We start from the raw sequence: 15925 nt of genomic DNA, 5'->3' as shown, positions 1-15925 counted from the left end.
CACACACACACACACACACACACACTGGTTGGTGAGAGATGGATCTGTCCGCCTGCCCCTGGTTTTCAGTGATGAGTTCAATCCGTCTTTATCTCGTTCTCTTCCAGGCGGCAGACATTCACCCTCCTCGTCCACATTTATGATCATGTAGAGATCTGTCATACAGATTGAGCACACACATGCACACCAACACACGCATGCACATGACCACTTGCTTCAGATTTGACTCAAAAACACTGGATAAAATATGTGTGTGTTTAACATTTGGTGTGCAGAGAGAAGGGAATATGCAGCAGCAATTAGAGATCAAGAAAACACACATTTTTCTAATCCTCAACCACATAAAAAAAGCTCACAACATAATCAACATTAACACTGTCAGAACTGATTTCAACACAAGTGTGTCCTTTTTGGAGAGTTGGTACCTTAACACTAATTTTGTTTAATTATTGACTCTTTTTGGAGTTTAAATTTAACACTTCTCAACAGCAGCCAGTGTTTTTCTCAACTCCTTGATAATTATGAGTGTTAACTTCATATAAACAATATAAAGGTAGAAATATAGCTCTTCTGAATTACTAAAAATCACTTGAAAAACAATATTTGCCAAAATAAAGAGGTCATGTTCAGATTGAACACATTTAAAATTATGTGTGTTCTCTCACTCATCAGAGCAGTGGTTCCCAACCTTTATTCCTTGGAGCCCCCCCAATTTGTATCTAAAGAAAACTGGCAGAGCCATTCATTAGAAAAGGAAACTTAAAATTAAACTTAAAATAAGAAAAAAGAGAAAAAAAACAACAACAAAAGAGAAAAGAGAAAAATAAGGTGTTATATATCTGATTTAATATGATGAAGAGGTGAAATAATCATTTTGTATATAAATATGTCATTTAGCAGAGCTGTACGGTCCTGGAACTGCTTGAAAATGCTTGAAAAGTGCATGAATTTGATTTCGGAAAAGTTGCACAAACCCTGAAATTGTGATTTTAGTTGACATGAGCAAATGTGATTTTGAGGACCTCAGAACAGACAAAGTCTTGGGCACTTCCTGTGATTTCTGGTTGCCTCCTAAAGGGGACCCTGCACCCAAGGTTGGAAACCAATGAATTAGAGTATTGCTTATGAAAGGGTCTAAAATAAGTGAGTTGATCAATGCAAAACACCATATGTTATTTTGCTCTTCTATATTGTATGCAACCTACAACTAAAGTTAGCATTAGCTTCCTTAGCTTAGTTTTCAGCTCAGCTGTCTCTCAAACTGTACGCTGTAATGTTAACAGTGAAAAAACATCAGGTGGTCCAGGAGACCTAACAATATTAAAACATGTTAACAGACAGTACCTCCGTTTACTTATGCACAGAACAGTGTTAACCAAAAACCAAGCTCAAAAGCAGCCTGCAGTTTGATGCCAGACATTCAGGTTTCATTTGGTGAAGGTGTGCAATGTAGGCGGCCTGACTTTACACTTACGCTTACAGTTTTGGATTAAAGACAGTTTATTTTGACACTCGGTTTGGAAATGTTTGGAGATGTCGGATTCAACATGTTTGATCCGTGTTTGTGTTGGATTAAGTTTGGTCAGTTTGCCATGCTTTCAAATGGACTCTGACAGTGTGCAGGCCTCTGTGTATCCATAGCAACGTAGCTCGGGCATGCTCAGTATCAGTGGTAAATTCACTGGACCAGCTGTGTATATGCTGCTGTTATATTTAGTGAGATAATTTAGCTGAAATGGCTTCGTTTTGGAGTTTGGAAAGAGAGGAACTCTTTGCAGAGCTGTGGGAATAAAAAAAAAATATTTGCCTGAAATATTTCTTGTCTAATTTAAGTCTTGCCGCCTTAAAACACACTCGCATGCACACAAACACACACGCACAGTGACTCAAAATCACAGTGGAGGTCATTTTTTGAGTCAGCTGTTGGATCCGTTAAGTTTGGTCAACTGTTTTGTTTGGATTTGTTTCGTTCAATGTGCAAGGAGCAGTCAGTTCAACACATTCTGAGACAACTGCCAACAAGAAAGTTCCCTGTTGTTTGAGAAAGTCTGATTTGTGTACCTACAGCTAAAGACACAAGGGGGCGCTGTTTGACTGCTTTGGGCTGTGTGTGACAAACCTGTTACAGGACCACTGACACACAGTCGTCATCGTCTTTGATGTATATGAGTTTTCTAATCAAATCAAGCCCTGCCCTGTCTCCTAGAAATTACACTAATTTTCAACTTTCAACAGCAAATATGTTTTAGAGGAAAACACAACCTAACTGAAGTGCTTTTGTTGCAGGAGTCTGGATGTGAACCTCAGACTGTGATGCTGAAGTGCTTTGTACACCCGCCATTCATCCCCACCACCTCCTCGCAAATCCAGTGAGTTATATAGATGTTTTGTTTACATAAACCAGGAATTATATTTGTCACCACAACACAATTTAGTCATGCAGAAACATTTCATCTCCTACTTTCTCAGAGATCGGGCTGACAACACATAGATCAATGCCAAGGTTTTACAGAGCCTTTAAAGGCCTTTTTATTGGGTTTTAAAAAGATATTTATGATCAAAATTTAAAATTGGAAATTAAGTTGGCATACTACCAGATTGTAATTCGTCAGCAACACCAGGCAATTAAAATCAGAGGATAAATAAATCAGAGGAAGTAATCAGAGCTGGGATGAACCTGTCTCAGTTCTATTGGTCTGAAAAGTGAAAATAAAACATCTCTGAGTATATCTAATACATTTTTCAGATTCAGATTCAGATTTTATTACTCCAGACCACACATAGTGGTGTGGTTATTGAGAACACAGTTATGGCTAAAAGTAGGGGGAACTCAAAAAGTTAGTTATATGGAGAAAGACAAAGACAAATAGAGGGAAAGAAAGGAAGAACCTTTTGCAGCATCAGTTTCTCTCGGCTTGACTTTTTAGACTTCACCACAGGGGGGTGCTGTTGATCTACTCTGTGCAGCTGTTGGATGACTGTATGCTGCAGAGGCACAGTACATCTTCATCAACATAATCATCATCATCAAGGTCGTCAGCATCAGGACCATTATCATCATCAACATGAACAGCTTCCTGCAGATTAGATTCTAAGGAAAGAAAACAAAATTACCCTTTACCGCCCTCTGCACTGCTTTACTCGTCTTTCCGGGAGTTTTGTAGCAGAAATACAGTTAGAACATTACAGCACATGACAGTGAGTTTTTGTAATAATTGAAGCTATACTCCGTTTATACTTAAGATTGTCTTCGTTGTCTCTTTTGCCATTATGAAAATGATGTATGACTGACACCATATTGCAGTCAGGATATGAGCATGACTGTGTAAAACTGCATAACGCTGCAGTGAATTTTTTCCATCAGAGGATAAAGGAGGAGCTGGGGGGTGGGGGGGTTATGGAGAAATTGGTCGATACTGTCATCTCCATTTAGGCCTGCAGGGTTTGAACAGACAGGCAGACAGAAAAGGAGAAAGAGAGGGCAAAGAAAACAAGTGGCGATGGACCGGTGAGCAGCACTCACAGCGAAAATGTTCAAACAGGACGACTGGAGTCACACAGATGGCCAGACATACACAGAAGGTCAATTATGAAGCTGTGGAGGCGGCAGAGACTGCTGGGAGTCTGTTGTCAAGAACTTGGCCTGAGATGCTGGTGTGAGGATGCTCTGTGTGTGTTTGTGTGTGTGTGTGTGTGTGTGTGTGTGTGTGTGTGTGTGTCGGTGTCAGGGGGTGTGTTTTTGCCCCTGGATGCATTTTAAATCTGTCTCTGTCTTAGATATGAAAGGAGGGCAGACAAGTCAGTAAGGGGTTGAGACAGGTGGGTGGAGGGTGACAAATAAAAAAGACAGGGAGGGAAGGTCCAGAGGAGGGGAAGGGTTAAAAGAAAATCACTTTTGATGTACACGACCACAATAAAAAGAGGCTACGCCAGCAGTTTTACAGTAACAAATCTGTTTTCCTGGATTACAGTAAGCTGGGCAAATTGTTTATTTTGTGTTTGCATGAGTGTGTGAGTGATGAAGCTGGTGGGGATTTTTAGAGGAAGATCAAAGATCAACTTCTGACGAGAAATGAAACAAAAAAAAGGTAAAATGATTGAAGTCTAAAATCCAGGAGGAGTACTCTGTGAGTAAAAATCTCCCCTCCTGTTGCTCTAGCCAAGGATTTTACGAGCTTCTGACCGACCTGTAGCATAAAAAATGGAAATCGAAAGCAAAATAGAGACAGTTTAATTAGAATCCCTGGAATAAATGCCATTAACAAATTTGATTTTGCTCATTGCTGTCCTCTGGCACACAGAGACAGACAGAGGCAGCAAAAGTACAGACAATCTTTACTCAAGACAAAAGAATGGTAAAAGTAAAAGTACTGATGAAACTTCTTTACTCAAGTGAGTGAAATGTACTTTTTCATCTTGTTGCGTTTGTCTTATGACCTCTTTTTTTTGTTGGTTTCATCTTTGTTGGGTCTTTTTTTTGCGTTGTTTTTGTCTTGTCACAGCTTTTCTTGTTAATTCCTTTTACAGCATTTTTTCCTTGTTATATCTTTTATGTTTTCTTTGTCTACGTTTACGTTGTTTTCATCTTTTGTCTTATTTTCATCTTGTTATGTAGTGTGATGTTTTCGTCTTATTACCTCTTTTTTTTGTTGGTTTCATCTTAAGTCTTTTACATTGTTTTCATCTTGTTGCAAATGGTTGCATTGTTTCATCTTGTTACGTATTGTTCTGTTATTGTTTTGTCTTATTTTTTGTTTTTTTCATCTCATTATGTCTTTCATGTGGGATATGATGCACTGATGGATGCATAATTTAATCATCTTTTCTAACGTTTATCTGTTCAGGCCTTGATACACGGCAGAGCAACATGGCAGCCTCCATGGAAGAGGACGTGCACCCTAAGGTAACAAAAACACACTATTTATTTATTTTTTTTTTCAGTTGATTAAACACTAATGAAAACAGATTTATGAATATTATATTCCTTTTCTGCCAATAAATCCTTAAATAAATCTTTATAGTAACCCTTACACAATGACCCTTTCATAGCTTTAGTTTAACATAATACCTGAATGAATTAGCTGACTCATATCTCATCTTGTTTTATTTTGTAATTATACTGGTTGAAAAAGAAGGCAATGATCTATTGATGTTAAAATGTAGCTATAACCTCATTTTGCTCTTACATATTTGGCATTGGTGTCTGTGGCTCAGGAGGTCGGCTTTATTCAGACCAAATCAGGTGTTGTGGCAACATTCATTTGAATGTGGGAAGTGCATTTAGGCTTCAGCAGTATGTACCACAGGGGATGCTGAAAAAACTCTGCGGTCCTGGAGCAAAACGTTGAAACAGACTCACCTTTTGATAAGCAAGCTGATGTCACCTATGGTGGCCAATTGCGTTAAGACGGCAATCAGACTAATCCACAGTCATCCTGAAATATTACTAAAACTGGATGCTATCCAGGTGGAGTTCACGGACCAAACGATGATATTCATCCAGTTGTGTCCTTGCTTGGTTTTTTTTGGTGGACCCAGCTACGACGTCTGCATCATGAGTTTATGCTGCAAAATACTGATACCGAATAAAATGTTTCTAAGCACAAACTGCAACGCCTCATTGGGTGTAAATGCAGCTGTAGAGTGGATGATCACACTCGTGTCTTTGGGCAGAACGATGAACCCTGAACTGATGGTCGGGCCAGCAGCCGCTGTTTGTTGATTTATGGTGAGTGTGAACATGGGTGAACGAGAGGCAAATTGTGCAGCACTTTGGATCAAAGCACTATATAAATGAGGCCATTTGCATTTGATTTAATGGCGACAAGAGGAAGGAAAATGTCAGCCGAAGCACAACAATAAGACAGACGTTCCTCACTCTCCTCTCAACCATCAAATGTCCGTTTTTAGGAGACAAAACAGAGACAAATTTGGAGGCAAAGTACAAAGGTAGAAGCGGATATTATGTAGGAGAAACACACACACACACATATAGAAACACACCCATAAACATACAGACATTTCTCTAAACACACTCACACATGCACACTCAGACACACACACACATCCTCACCTCCACAGGATCTGTTGTATAAACTGTCTGTCCAATCTACTGACAAACAGGAACACACACACACACACCAAATTTCTTTGTCACACACTACACGCATGAATATAAACTGTTATCACCAACACATACCATCACTGTCATCAGAATAACCGGCCCAAAAATATCCATCATTCACACACGCACGCACACACACACACACACACACACACACACACACACACACACACACACACACACACACACACACACTATGGAGGGCGCTCAGACATGGGTGTGGGTGTGTCAGTCTCCTGCACTGCAACACAGAATAGACCATTGTTAACCTTAACTGACAGAGAAAGGAAAACAATTAGGAAAAGTCCCTCAAAGTCACACACACACACACACACACACACACACACACACACACACACACAATGGCACACATAGATGTAATCATCAAGTGGAAAGTGGAAAATTTTGCTCATAAAGTTTGTGAATTATGTGTGTGTTTCATTGTTCTGATCTGCTTCATCTCCTCACACTTCGTCCTCATCCAAACTTAATGGCATTTCCTCTCCCATTGGACTGGTGTGTGTGTGTGTGTGTGTGTGTGTGTGTGTGTGTGTGTGTGTGTGTGTGTGCAGTCCTTCCTCTCCACATCCATCATTCTTATCATGTTTCCATTTTTTGTTCATTCTTGTCTGTCTCCTTGTCTCGTTGTGCCATTTTTGTCTCCACTATTGTCCCCGTCCAATTCTCGCTCTCCGCCGCCTCTCTCTAAATCCCGTTATCATTCCGCCGTTTCCTCCGCGGTTCTCCGCTCCTTCTGCTGCGCTGGCATCTGAAACAAAGGAAAAAATGAAAGCCTTTGTACTTCAATGACTTTGTATTTGATGTCGGAGCGGAAGCTTTTTCATGACGGTCCAAACTGTAATTAGGGTTTGCACATACAAAGAGCTGCTGCCCTTGATGGGCCTCGTGTGGATAAACTACTGAAGGACTCACACCTACAGTGTTGTTTGGGGGCGGTGGAGTATCTGCGCCCCCCGACCGAGATGTATTTGAGATGGTTTCTGTGGTTTGCCTCACAGTGATACAGCTGAATCCACAACTTCTTTTATCAGGCTATGATGGGGCTCTTTGGTGTGTAAACTACTGTGCATAATACCATAATGTACAGTAATATAATAAACGTGACTGATGCAGCCTCCTTCTACAGTGATTTTTAGATGATAAAAGCCAAATAACAAACACAAAAAGTGCTGCACATGAATTAAAAATAGTATCAGAAAAAATAAGAGAAGAAAAAATAGAGCAACAAGGAATATACTGCAGTATGAAAATGTTATAATCTCACATTTTAGACAGAAGAAAGCACTATAAATAAATGTAAAATCACGTACCAACAGTTACTTGTTTCACAAAATATCATGATAAAATTAATGCTGATTGGTAGTAAGTGTTTGAAATTTTAATTATCCATGTTTGATTACCCAGAATCAACAAAAAAGAAACAAAAAGATGCAATAAAAATAGGTGTTGGTGAAATTATTTCTTTTTCTTTAACAATACCATCATAATGCTGATAACTGATCATTTTGGTCGCTATACTCACGATTATGAAATTTTCATAGTGTTTCATCTCTAGTGTCATCAAAGCATCTATACTGTGTTGCACTTGATGATAATCCTTACAATATTAAGATCTTCTTTTGATAATCAGAAGCACTACATGGATATCTTGAGCCAGGTTGCGATGAAAGCTTTGATCATGAAAATAATGTCATCATCAGCATAAAATGTCATCTTCAGGGAGGAGTTATTTTACTACTGTACTTGCTTCATGACCACCCAATTCCCACTGATGTTTGGATAAAATATGTGTTTTGTCTTTTAGCAGCGTGAGGTAAAAACAAGCAGGACTGAATTAAACTGTTTTTTGTGTTTAATATTACATTTGCATGTGGAACACAATATTGATTTGGTGATTTAAAATTGTGGAAGCAACTCTGCAGACCAGACTTGGCCTGTGTGCTGCAGAAGTGTCATTTCTCCCCATTTACCAGCCCACATCTGCAAGTCAGGATGGATGTAAGATGCTGTGTGTAGGATTTTTGATAAAACACTTTTCAAATGATCCCTGCAGTATAACTTGTCCTGTCTTTACACAACTTTATTTTCAGCTCTATTGTCTGACTCATTGGGCAACTTTGTTCAGTCAGCATTACGACATCCGCTATCTGTGTTTTCAATGTCCCTGGGCAGCAACAGCAACCTCTGAGTAGCAACCTTCACACTGAAAATGGCAGATTAGCACCTGAGATGCATGACCATAAACAAGCTAAAATCTGTTGCCTTTCTTCTTGCAGTGATTCTGTCATTTTAATACCAGAGCTCGCCCTCTAACGTGCAACTGTTCCACCAAAACAACCCCCCCCCCCCATATTATTTTGCAGGGGCACTGTCGCTGCATCCTGGGCTTAGTGCCGCCCAGGATGATTGTGATTAATTTAGAGAAATACAAACAAGGTAGGGCATTTTTTCCCCCGATATCAGAATGTGTATGTGTGGATCCAGACTTTTCTCTTTCTCCAGGTCTGGCAATGCCAGACTATCAGTCCTAAGACGCTCCGGACCTTCATGAACAGATGCACCACACATTTGATTCTGTAAATGCTACCTAACTTTGACCTTTAACTGTCACTTCTACTTGACCTTTAATTTCAATCCCATCACCCTGCAGCTCAGTGCAGAGCCAGAAGTTCACTTTACACCAGGATCACACACACTAACGCTCTAAGACACTTGACGTGAACAGCTTCTATTATGTTATATATGATTATTTGACCGGGGCTCAGGCCGGTGACAACAGTCTGAGCTGTATGATGCAATTGTCCCGTATGTGTCTGGACATTTAGGTTCAGCCCTGCATCATTAAGGTTAATGAAGGATTACTGCTGCACAGAGGCTGAAACTTACAGCAGATGTGAGGAATATCAGTGTCCATTAACTGGTCTTATTTAAAACGTGATGCCTCTGTATAAGCAGAATACAAAAATGGCTATTTGTATCTACTTGTTTCACATGTCTAACCTGGGTTGTCTGTTAAACTGACAGGAGGAGCTTCAGTGTTTACTTCCATCATATTGGATTTACATTAAATCTGTCCAATCTGTCATCTTTTATGGAGTAGGTGTTTTCCCATCAATGTGATTAAAAAAAGACCCTGTAAATTATTATGATGAGAAACTTTCTCAAAATAATGACTTAGTATCTGAAAATAATGACTTGTTGTCACAAACATCCTCAAAATAATCATTAAGTATCTCAAAATGAGAAATCTTCTTGAAAAAATGACTCACTATCTTATAACAATGAGAAACATTCTCAAAATAAAGAGTTCATGTCTCAAAATAATGACTTAGTATCTCAAAATAATTAATTAATAACTCAAAATAAGGACTTAGTATTGCAAAATAATGAGAAACTTTACCCAAAAAATGACTTACTATGTCAAAATAATGAAAAACATTCTGAAGATAATGAGTTAGTATTGGAAAATGACTGACTTTCTAAAAAATAATGACATATCTCAAAACAATGACTTAATATAGCAAATTAATGAGAGAGTTACTAAAAAAATGACTTACTATCTCAAAATAATGAGAAACTTTCTCAAAATAACGATATAAAATCTCAAAATAATGACGCTGTATTGCAACATAATGAGACACTTTCTGAAAACAAATACTTAAAATAATGTGAAACTTTCTAAAAAAATAGTTTGTCACTATTTTGAGATATTGAGTCAATATTTTGAGAAAGTTTCTCATTATTTTGACATACTAAGTCAATAAGTTTTTCATCATGTTTTTTCAAGATTTTTTTCCATGTCACCAGCAGAAACTGAGGTTGTAAAACTCAGTCTAAAATACTTCAGTCGAGCGGCATGCTTTGAAAAAGTTTGCTTGAAAAGCCCAATAGGTCTTTTCATGGCAGCCATATTGACATGAAATAGTAGGGAAAACACAGGTATGATACTAATTAAGGTCCTGTTCCATTTAGCATAGCAGAGCCTTTCCAGGGAACCAACGTAGCAGCGCCCTGACTCTGTTTGACCTGAATGGAAGAGAACCTTAATATCACTGATAACACCTGTGTTTATCCTACAATTTCATGTCGAAATGGCTGCTGTGAAAAACGTCTTTTCCCTCCTGCAGTTGCACAGCGGCTGCCAGCACAAGACAGTACAAAAGCCCCTATTTTGTGTCTTTTATCTCACACATAAAAAGTACTACAAGCTCTTTAAAATGTCAGTTATGGTTCAAAGAGCAGATACTCCACTCTCACCTTACTGTGTGTTTTGTGTTGTGTCTTCTCCTGCAGCACTCGACATGCAGCTGTGCTTGCACCACATTAACATTTCCACTTAAAGAGGCGACAGATGCAGGTTAAGATGCCGGCGTGTTTGTGTGCGTCTGCTCCCGTATACACACGGGAAAAAAGACAGAAACGGCTCCACTTTCGCTTTCAAAACATCCTGAAGAGGGAAATAGATACACTCGGCGTGTAGTGGTACCCTCAGGATAGGAGTTCGCCAAAGTGCATTCATCCCCTATCAACAACTTGACTCGATGCAAGAAGGATCCTCTTTCACTCGCAAACCGCTTCCACCACCGACACAGCTTTTACCACTTCAAATAGGCCTCACTGACACGTAGGCCCTGCATCTACAGGGCTGTCAAAACTGCTTTCATTTTTCACCAGAACAGAGCGATCAGAAATGGATTGGTAAGTCTTTGTTTCTTGATTTATTATAGTCTCTGGCCTTTTGAGCAAAAGACAAGCCAGCCAATCTACCCTGCCTCCGTGTTTCAGTCTGCCTGTCTTCAGGTGCTGTAAGATGAAATGGCTGGCAGGCTCTGCTGACACTTCCCACTGTGAGCTGCTTGTGGGCAGGTTAATCACGCTGTCAGCCGAAACACAGTTCACTGCTTTCTTCCATGGTTGGCGCAGTTTAGATCACAATTGACACAGATGGTTAAAGGGCTGCAGCTAATTGGGCTCATATTTCATCTGTCAGCTACAATCACCAAAATATGTGCATTTTACCGTTTGCTGAGGAGAGTGGGGTCTTTTGGGGTGCAGGGGGCAGCTGCATCTCGACTTCTGACAGGACGAGACTGGAGAGATTGATCGAGACGGCCAGCTCTGTCCTGGAATGCCACCTCGAACCAGTGAGTGATAGATAAGCTTTCATCCTTTATGGAGGACAAGTCCCACCTCATGCAGGACACTCCGACAGGCTGCTTTACCCGCAGTCTGTAAAGGAGAGGTAGAACCAGCACTGCTCCCAGTAAACCACACACCCCATATAGACTGGTATATTAACGTTTTACTCCAGTGCAATATTATTCAGCTGTACAAGTTTTTATTTTTTCTTGTCTATGTCTTACTTTTTTTAAACTTATTATTTATCGCTTTTATGAACTGATGATGTTTTCTATTTTAGGTATTATCTTTGCTGCTGTGACACTGCAAATTTCCCTTTTTGAGGAATAAACAAAAGATTATTTTATCATATCTTATTTTGTCTTACCTCATCTTGTCTTGTCTTGTCTTGTCGTATGATCCTTTTGTGCACCTGGCAAGTGGTCCGACACCTCTCAGAGAAAACCAGTGGGACGCTGAACTCTTAAAAGACAGTGGATGAGTTGGACAGATATCAGGTGTTATGGTCAGCTCCTGATCTCCTGTTCTGCATCTTTGTTTGGTTTTTGGGTCTATTCAGGACATCACACTTTGTCCAATCAGATGGCACAACGTGATGCACTGTGCATGCAACATGTGAACGCATGTAAGTATAGAGACTAAACCAATATCGCTTTACCCGTCTTAATTTCACTCTTGTTCTTAATGTGATGAACAAGTTTGAATTGTGTTCAACTCCATTTCAGTTTGCAGTCATTTTATGAAACTGTGTTGACAAATGCAGAGACAGATAATCCTCACAAAAGCAATCTCCCCAGCACTTGAAAATAATAAGTACGAAGGCATTCAGTTTAGCTTTTTTCAAGTGTGAATATCTTTATCCTGTCGTTTGTTTCTTTACTGTAATGGACTAAAATATGTTTTGTAGTCTGAGTGTTTGATGGAACACAGTGGCATAGTAAACAGACGTAGTGAATATATTGTTCCTTTTTAGTGTCAGAGCCTCAGTGGAAACAGAGCTGTTACGCCTTGTTGGAGCTGATGTGTCTCTTCCAGCAGCCGCCGTCATAAAATACAACAGAGCTTTGTTTCATCTGCAGGATCAGCAGATCCACTGACCCTTCGGAAGAGCAGAAGTCAGTGCACTGTGTACTGTACCACTCAACTTATAAACATATTAGTATTTCTGTCAAGTACTGACACAAAACATTAGAATTAAGATTGAAAATTCAATAAAATTATACTGCCCATGGAACAGACTATATTTGTATTGTCTCAGGGACTGATAACACACTAAGGATTGTTTTTTAGCGTATAATGGAAGCGTTCTACCGAGTTATTTGTGCAGCTTACATGCTCAAACCTGAAGGGAGGCGTGCGCGGCTGCAGAAGACTTTTGATAAACATTAGACAGCATAACAATCTGAAAAGAAAGCAGCAGCAGGGTAACACAGCAGCATCTTATTCATGGAAGTAAGAAAGTGAGCTCTAAAAATGGCACATTGTTGTCAGAGCTGCGTTTCTATCATTAAAATGTGTACGCTACCTGCTTCTATTCCAAGCTGTTATCCATGCTGTCTAATATGTTCAAATACTGAGACAAGTTAATGATTCTCCTGTATTTATTCCACTAACTGCTGTTTTGATAGTTGTGGTTTAAAAAGTAATGTTGAGGAGCAAAAAGTACATTGATGAGTTGTGTGTATCCTTGAAGGCTAACGAATATGTTGAATACACTTGTCATAAAACATTTGCAATTCAGATCATTTAAAGTATTGCAGTGTTTATCTACATCCATGTTTCTTTCTGAAAGTCTTCACCTTCTGCTGTGTTGTATTTCTTGATGTGTTACCACCAGAGGTGTAGTGGTGAATTTAAATTATGTCTTGTTTCAGGTCATGTGACCACTGTTCTTACGGCGGCAGGTTTACATAGAAATCAACATAGCCACCCATTCAATCAAATGTTAGCGTGACTTTATGTGAATAGTTTCATCATGTTGAGAATATTATGCAGCAATCAGCCCACATGAATGTTCTCTCTCTATCTGTTTTGACTGTGAGTCTGCAGAAAACAACTGGAGACAGACGCCTTCATGCATGGAGTGAATGGGAGGAATGGGAGTTAATATCCGTCCAGCCTCTAGAGAGAACTCTATTATAAAGTTTGTGGATGACACCACCATCACTGGCCAAATTTCAACAATGAGGGTTCATACTGGGACAAAATCTTGCAGAGTGATGCACAGAAAACAACCTACTGTTTCATGTCAGGAAAACAAATAAGCTGATTTTCAGTGAAAGGAGGCAAAGATGCACGTCTCCACACACATCTGGCAAAGAAGGCTCAGAAACAGCTGTGTTTTGTAAGACAGGCAAAATTCCTGTGTCGCGCTCTTGTTAACTTTTACAGACGAGCAACAGAAAGCATCCTGACTGGAAACATCACAAACTGACAGGGGATGTGCACGGCCCAGGGCAGAAAAAAGAAAAACCTCCCAGAATCGAAGGAGAGAAGAGAATCAGGGAGAGAAGTCCAAAGGATACTAAAAGACAATACCCACCCCAGCCACAGCCCTCTGCCATCAGGCAGGACATATAGAAGTATCCGCTGCCCCACCACCAGCTGTGACACTGCTGAATTCATATTTTTCCTCTCTATACTTTTTTTTGTATCTAATCAATCGATCAATCAATCAAAGAGTGAACTACATCAAAATCTCGCCATACAATATTGTTGTATGGTGATTAATAAGTCTTCTTATATCTTTTAATTTTGACTCTCACTGATAAAGTTAAATGATTTTTTTTTTCCTGAATAGTTTGGCTTGACTCTACACTTTTGGTACCTCTATTTCCTTTTCCGCTGCAGACGGAGACGATCATCATAGTGACATTGTTTCAGCGGCGAGGAAACGACACTCACTGGTCTTGAGAGGCTGCAGCCTTCATTCACTGACAAACTCTGACCTACAGTGTACATTTACTGCCAGATTTACAACTTCATTGCTCACCTTTTCCTCTGCTTCACATCATTCATCATCACTCTTTCTCACTTCCTCAACCATCACTTCGCTAAGCTTCTCTGACCAATCAGTGGTTTGCGGTGTTTTCGCATCACCTTCAGGTTGCTTGGAACCTTGACCAAGGTAGTGAGGAAAAGGTTTCAGGTACGGTAAGATTTTTTTTTTGTGCTGTTAAAGCTGACATGAGCAGTCAAGCTGACTTATTCTGTAACAGGGCTGAGCATTCAGACCCTGATTAGTCAAAACAGCCTCTATCAGCAGCTACTGTGTGTAATAAGTTTGTGTGTCCAACACTACATACAGCAGTGAGGAAGAGGAGCTCATACACTGAGTTCAAAGCTGTTTCTGATGCTCTCAATGACTGTCCAACACCATCTGCAGTGTGTCTGTGTGTGTTTGTGGATGCATGTGTGTTACTCCACTGTCTTTGATGTGTACAGTATAGGTCTGTGCATGTCTCTCTCCCTCTCTATGTTCCTCTGTCTCTCCCTCTCCACTGACATCTGGACGAGTGTGAAACAGCTGTGTCTGCTGCAGTCCCCCTTGGGATTTATAGCCTATCCACACACACACACACACACCCAAATACTTCCTCACGTAACCCCTCATCCATTATCTTTCCACAACATCGCCCCTCACGCTACACCCCTCCCTAACTTGTCCTCCACCTCTTTCAACCTTTTTTGAAGGAGAGAATTTGGGGATTTTAAGATGCTTCTGCGTACGACATCTTAACATAGTGCTTGTTTAGTTAATGCTGACAGCGTGTGTGAGCAGGTCCAACTTTCTGTATCTGTGCATTTGGAAATTTGTTGCATGTATGCTGTTGCATCAGACCTTTTATGCCTGTTTAGGAGTATATATGTGCAAGTACATGCATGTGGGCATTCATAGTTTCATGTGTGTTTAGTACCCGTGCACTCCCGTGGCAAACATTCCTCAGCCTCTGATCTTCCACTCCTCTCCTCCTTTCATCCCTCCCTTTCTCTCCTCCTCTTCTCTGCTCTCCTCCTCCTCCTCCTCCTCTCATCCTCCTCAGGGCAGCCATTCATAATCAAGATCATTCTGGAAGAAAAGAAGTCTGTTGGGGGGGAAAAACACCAGATTCTTTCATCTTTTGCCCTTTTCTCGCTCTGCCATTTGGACTTAAATCTGCTTCAATAAAACGCCATAGAATGATTTATGGGCTGTAAGTGGCGTGATGTCTGGATGAATTCAGTGTTATACAGTACACTCTAAGATAGTGACTGAAAAAAATGAAAAGAGGGGAAAAAATCAAATACAGTATATTTGAAATAGGATACTGTTACAGAGAAAGCACAGATCTTGTTGCAGTTTGATGCAAATTCACGATGTTTAAAATTTCTGCAGAAAAGTTCTGTAATTACATTCATTATGCTTTAAAATCTAGCTAGATGTGTATAAAAGCATCCTATGCAGGCTGTATATCTGGTGCATCTCTCTTGCAGAATTAAAGCATTGCTGCAAACTGGACAGCTGCACAGTCTTGTTGTAAACCTTTTCCACATCATCCAGTAGCTGCTCAATGAAGCTGGGATGCTGGCACAGTAAAAATCACTGAAACAAAAGCAATAAAACAGCAATAAAAATTGTTGGTTGATGGTCCTGGAACCATT

Source organism: Lutjanus erythropterus, chromosome 3 (assembly GCF_056507025.1).
Source record: "Lutjanus erythropterus isolate fLutEry1 chromosome 3, fLutEry1.hap2, whole genome shotgun sequence".
Lineage (NCBI taxonomy): Eukaryota > Metazoa > Chordata > Actinopteri > Lutjaniformes > Lutjanidae > Lutjanus > Lutjanus erythropterus.
This window is presented reverse-complemented; position numbering follows the sequence as displayed.